This window comes from Peromyscus maniculatus, chromosome 20 (genome assembly GCF_049852395.1).
Source record: "Peromyscus maniculatus bairdii isolate BWxNUB_F1_BW_parent chromosome 20, HU_Pman_BW_mat_3.1, whole genome shotgun sequence".
NCBI classification, from domain to species: Eukaryota; Metazoa; Chordata; class Mammalia; order Rodentia; family Cricetidae; genus Peromyscus; species Peromyscus maniculatus.
The window spans coordinates 44,023,192-44,029,590 of record NC_134871.1 but is presented as its reverse complement, the minus strand read 5'-3'; the positions used below and the strand labels follow the sequence as shown (position 1 = coordinate 44,029,590).

At 52.1% G+C, this 6,399-nt stretch overlaps 1 long non-coding RNA gene across 1 annotated transcript; it reads right to left on the bottom strand.

Moving 5' to 3' along the window:
- Window positions 1-1,573: 1,573 nt before the first annotated feature.
- Window positions 1,574-4,831, bottom strand: LOC143269692 (uncharacterized). The gene is made up of 3 exons (XR_013046266.1): window positions 4,720-4,831; window positions 3,400-3,573; window positions 1,574-1,838 (listed from the first exon to the last, which is right to left on the bottom strand). It is a non-coding gene; the product is annotated as an uncharacterized LOC143269692 (long non-coding RNA).
- Window positions 4,832-6,399: the final 1,568 nt, after the last annotated feature.

The window sequence follows — 6,399 nt, the reverse complement described above, 5'->3', positions numbered from 1 at the left end:
GGTTGCTGTCCAGGTCCAGGTCTGGTACTGAACACATCAGGTGCCACCACCAGCCGAGGGAAGGGGGTTAGTCTGCGGCTGCCCAGGCTCCTGATGGCTATGCCCCTGGCTGCTTCATGGATCTGAGACAACTTTACCACCATGTATCGGCTGCTAGACACCAATGCCAGCTGGAGCTCCTCCTTCAGGCAGTCTCCTGGCATGGCATGGCTCTCCTGGATCTTCTGTCACACTCAAGCTTGGCCTGCAGTGTGACCATGGAACACCTAGGGAAACTGGACATCTATGCCCTGTACTTATGTGTCCTCTGAACTCTAGGCTCCACCAGAGCTCCATGGTATGATTAAGATACCAAGTTCCCTGCCAGGAAGTGGTGGCACATGCCTGCTGTCCTTGCATGTCCCTTTGGTTAGTATGAGAACATCCCAGGTTAAAGTTAGAGTGGACAAATCCTCTCTTTAAATGAGGAGGATCCAACCATTCTTCACTTCAATATAGTGCTGCATCTACATATTAATAGTCAAAAACTATAATATCAAATTCCAAAAAAACCTGCAAAAAATTATCATTTTTGTCTATCCATTTGCATGTGTTTGGGAATACATGTGTGTGGGTGCAAATGCACATGTATTGCACATGCTCTCCAACATGTATGTGTATATATATATATATATATATATATGTTGAGGTGTGATATATATATATATATTGAGGTGTGGTTTCTCTCTGAATAGCAGTTTGCCAGTCTGGCCAGTCTTACTAGCCAGCTTGCTTGAGGGATCCCCTGTCTCTGCTTTCCAAGTGCTGGGATTACAAATAGGCTGTCACATCCACCCAGGGTTTATGTGGGTGCTCGAGATCCAAACCCTGTTCCTCACATTTGTGTGACAAGTATTTTTACCCACTGGGCTATCTCCCCACCCCCAAATTCATGCTTTAAGCAAGTTTATGGTTTTGTGTTGGCCTGCATAGCTAGCCTCAGCCTCCTGCGGGGTTTAAAATGTGCTGAAATGCATATCCTGAGCAGGGCCTGGGTAGTGCACACAAATGCCAGCACTTGGGGGGTGGAGGCAGGGAGATTAGTTAAAGGACAGCTGAGGCTACCTAGTGAGAGGGACCGTGTCTCAGCAAAACAAAGCCAAACAAGGGGAGACACAGAACCAAGCAAAACCTACTCGAATGCACAGTTTCTGTTCACTGTGGTGATGTTTCTACACACACAGTCTGGTGTGCACGCGTGGTGGATCACCATTGCTGCCGCCACTCACATGTCAAGACAGACGCTGCTCTTCCCATCTCCGACTCTGCCCCCTCCCTCTCCCCAGCCCTCCATCCCACCTTCTGCCACTGTGGATTGGCTGCTGTAGGGATGCCATGAAAGGAATCGGCATGAGGGAGGGCTCACCGTGAGAGAGGACTCACACACTTGGTTTTTCAGTGACTGGTGTTTCACCCAGAATATTGTTCCCAGAGTTTACCCTATGGGTGTCCTCTTCGGGGCTGAATAGCACTCCATTCAGTGTGTGACTTACCCATGCTCCTCCTCCACGTGCTGTCCACAAACAGTGGCAGTTTATGTGTTGGCTGTTGTGAGCAGTGTTGTAACCATCGTAGAGAAGCCTCTGTCTGAGCCCCTGATTTCAATGACTTTGGGTAAACAGATAGGCAGAAGTGGAGTTGTTGGGACTAACGGTGGTTCTGTTTAATTTTGATGAGCCATCGGGTCACTTTCTACACCAGCTGCACCACTTTACATCCTGCTGGCTGAGCATCTCAGGTTCCATTTCTCCGCATCCTCACCGACTCTGGCCACTTTCTGGCAGTGATAGTAGCTGTCTCTGGGAGGGGCGGGGGTTGTGTTTCAACATGATCTGATTTGCTTTTCTTTATTGATTGGTGACTGTCTTTTCACAGGCTGGCGGCTGTTTGTGCCTTCTTTGTACAATGACTGCTCGAGTCGTTCCCCCATCTTTAAACGGGTTGTATATCCTTTTGTTAAGTTCTATGGGCTGCTGCCTGGTTCCACTTTTAAAGTGAGCCAAGGTTGGATGGGCGTGGGGACCCAAGATATCTGGTGACAGTGGGCATGGTGGGTATGGGAAGCAGTGGGAACCAATGACTGTGACAAAGATAAGATGTTGTGAGCTTGGTGACAGAGGAGGTGACTTGGGTGGCATTGTTGGTGCTACTGGTAGGATGATGGTGGTGACACCACGGACCGGATTGTGCCCTGGTTCACTGGCCAGAGTTCTCTGGACTCCTGGCTCCACAGGGGTTTGGTTTGTGAGCAGAGGAAGGATTAAGGGCCCTGCAGCTGTCACCAGGTCTGGGGACAGGATGACAGGCGGGGAGGAAGTGTTTATTGAGGACAGGCTTTAGAAGCTGATCCCTCTGGCTTGGAGGAAATTACAAGCTAGCCTATCAAGCGCAGTACCAACCAAGTCTGCAGCCGCATCTGACATTCATCCGCCTGCATTTTGACATTAAGAAACAATCCTGCAGTTGGGATTTGCATAAATCCTCAGAGGGGAGGGACCAGGGAGGGGGACTGAGTACCAGAGGCGAACTCTGGGCGAGGGGACAGCTGTTTTAAACTGCTGCTGGTGTCAGAGGGTGCAGAGGTCTCCTGCTGGCTGGGACCACTGTCATTTGAAACAGCACAGCTGGCCAGGGCAAGGGTCTCTATGAAGCAGTGGGGGTTAGGAAGAGTCCCCAGATGGTAGGAACCAGGACTGAGATCTTGACTGTCTTATTCTCTTTGGAAGGTGACAGATCGGTGGCCACCCACTGTCCTAGGCAGGAAGACCCTGATACACTTGGAGCTTGTGGTTTGGGGCAGACCCACCTGTGAATGGTGTCACTAGGGTGGAGTCCTCCTCCACACTTAGCCTAGCAAGACTTGGTCTTGTGCAGGGCTCCTGGCATCATGGTAATGGGGTGGGATCAGTGGCCCTGTTCCACCATGGCTTTTCTCCTATCTACTGTCCTGGTTCCCAGGCTGCGACCCCTGCCCTGGCCCTGGTGTGCCCCTGAATATACCCTCTTTTCTTGATGGAAGTGTTCCCTTGGCCTCTGTGTCCCAGAGGTCTTTCCAGGTCCCCAGTCCTTAAAGGGACCCTTGGGATCCTTTTGGACCTATCTCTGTTCTCCAGTACTAAAGGATCCTTGCTCTGCCCAGGTCCTGACATGTGCCCCCTGTGGTAGCTTGGGCCATCTGAGGGCCTCGGTATGGAAATCTGTCTTGGTAGAGCCCAGAAGACTCAGTAGTCTGCTGAAGCAGTTCATCATAATCCACCAGACCTAGACTATTGGGATAGCCGTGCAAAGGTTAGAGAGAAGGATGGAATGAGGCTGATTCTGCAGTGGGAGATAAAGTAGGGAAGAAGAGCAGAGACATGCTGAGCAAGATGTCCAGGCAGTCAGGCGTCTCTGGTTTGCGCAGGTGTTGAAGAGGAAGGCAGAGTCCTCCTGGATTCTACCCTCTGGGCTGCTGGGTCACCTCCAGCCATCACCATCATGTATCTTTGATTTCAGAAACTGGGCAGGCTGGGGCTGTTGGATCACGAGTGGATCCTGGAGGGGCAGCGGGGTGTGTGTGTGTGTCAGAAGTGTGCCTTGGTCATGTGGCAACTCTTCTAAGGCAAAGGATAGGCAGAGCTCAATTCCTGTCACCGTGGAGGGAGTGGCCCCAGGGGAGTGGACCAGAACCGAGGCACTGGTGTCTCTACTCCACCAATGGGGGCGCTCTGTCTGTTTGCATTGCGCCAGCCAGGTGCCATCTGTAGGTTCCAGGCCCTCTCCACTTCTCCTGCCGTTCTGAGCAGCAGAGTGCTGCCACTTAATAAGCCAGAGGTAGAGGGCATTATCGATCCGAAGGCCCTGGCTGCTCACAACACAAAAAAGTCAATTTTCCCCTTGAGCTCCAAGGATAGCTATTGAATGCCTACTAAGAGCCTGTGTTGGAGGGCCTCGCCCAGTGGGTGGTGGGCTGTGCTGGGAGAAGCTAGGTCATCTGCCCGGGTTCTTCATTCACTGTTCATTTAACAGGGACATGCTGAGCTGGTGGCCTGTGGACATCATCTCATTCAGGCCTCAGACTTGTCTCGTGGGACTTCGGAAGCTTAAGGAATTTGCTTGAGTTCAGCCAGCATGAAGGACTCACCCAGATTTCCCAACCCCAGAGCCCAGCCATGCTGGTGCACTGTCTGTGTGCTGTTGAGTCAACAGAAGGCCAGGTGTAAAGGCACCATTTGTGGGGTCAAGGGCCCTTGCTTTCTCCATGGCAACAGCAGCCCTGATGTGGGCATGGATGGGCCAGGCTGTGTGCATTGGCTTTGTCCCCGTGGTGATGTGCTTGCCTCACAACTGGTGGCAACACCATTTCCCTGTGAGGAGCAGGACGCCTTCATGGTCATGGCCAGGAGGGGGTGGAACTGAGAGAGCTGGGTGGGCCAGCTTCTATCAGGCAGTTGACTTCTCTGGGCTTCAGAATGGGGTTCATGTCGGTATTGACAGAATGGGGTGTCCCTGGGCTGCGGTGCAAGGTTGGGGAGAGTAGGAGTCTGCTTTCTGTCTTCTGCTGTCCTGTAACCCAGGGCCCATGTCCCCTGCACGCTGCCTGACTCTGGTGCAGGCTTCCCCTGCTCAGGACATTCCGGGGGAAGACAGGTCACACCCACTGGCAACAGTTCTAAGGACTTTCCTACTGGTGACACCTACTTGTGCAACGGTCTGGCAGGACTCTGGATGGTGGCAGGTCCCCCAGGTCACTCCAGCTGGAAAGAGTGGAGATCCTTTGAGAGCCAGAATTCAGAGGTGGCCTGTGTGCACAGGTCTGCCTTTTGGGTGCACCTGCCTTCTGTGACCTCAGAGGTCCTGGAACACAAAGGCCTCTTCAGGAAGAAGGTCTGACGGATCACACAGGGCTGGACTTGGGGGGGTCCTGTGGTGGGGAGGGGACATGTCTCCCCCACGGCCAGTTCTTCTCACAGTCTTCTTCATCTGACATAGAACTTCCATCCATCATCCACCCCTCATACTTCTTGCTACTTCCCCTCTTTTCACCCCTTCATTCCTTCCTCTTCCCAACCACCCATCCAGCCCCCAGCTGTCCCCTCTCCCTCCATTATTCCTTCTATTCATCTGTCTATTCATGCTATCATCCATCCATCCATCCATCCATCCATCCATCCATCCATCCATCCATCCATTTCTCATCCCTCCAGCCCTCCAACTAGACCTCTCTTCCCCAGTACTCCAGTTCCTCCCTCTCTATCCTTTCACCCATCCCTTCAGCTATCCCTCCTCTCCTTCAATCTCTCCATTCCTCCATCCATCTCTCTCTCCCTCAATCCTATTTCTTCCTCTATTCATCCATTCATCCATCCATCCTCCAGCTATCTCTATCTCCTTCTATCCCCCCTTCCTTCCTCTATTCATCTATTCATCCATCCATCATGCATCCATCCATCTATCCATTCATCCATCTATCTGTTCTATCATCCATTCAGCCAGCCACACAGACACCCAGCCATCCTTCCTTCTTCTGTTCACTGATCCATCCACCATCTATTCATTTTTACTCTCTGTACACACTCCCACACTGTCCTCTGTGCATGACCAAGTGCTCATGGGTAGAACAGCAGAGCATCCACGTGGTCAGTATCTCATGGTTGTCAGATAGGAGGCAGACAGCAAAGCGGAAGGATGTACTCACTGGTCAAAGTGACCGAGGTTATTAACTTCTCTGCACTTGTACTTGGGCCTGGGAGGAGAGGGCAGTGGGCTTAGGGCAGAGGCTGGTGGCTGGGCATGATCTGCTGGTTACAAGGCATAGATAGAGTGCTTGCTAGCCTGTGGCTGCGGGAGTGACCTGGCAACCTGATTCTGGGTCAGTGTCAGAGAACAAAGCCTTGCCTGGGGTATTCTGGCCCAAAGGCTGTTTTAAGGTCAAGAAGTACATGATTGAGTCTGGCATGGAAGGGTTAGCCATCAAGCAACAAATGCCCAGTGTCCTTGAGGCCTCTGCTTCCCGTTGAGTCCCAGTCCATCTACTGTTGTGCCTCCTTTCCCTCAGTCTTCCCACAGTCTTCTGGCCACTGGTGCTGTCACCTTTTAAACCTTTTAAACTGTGATTGTCACCTTGCTCAATCACAGAAGCCTGACTACAACCATCACCTCCTTCAAAGACATCGCCATCACCACTCTGCTATCACTGTCTCTGGGCCTCTGGGGTGGTGTGCTCATGGGGATACGCTGCTGGCTGAGGACTGGCATGGGGTCCTGGCTGAACAGAGAAGCTGGCACCAGAGACCATCAGGATGGGATCACAGGGAGAGATCCTAAGAAGGTTTACAGGAGTGAGCCCTGGTGACAAGGGTGGCCTGGGGTAGCATTGGC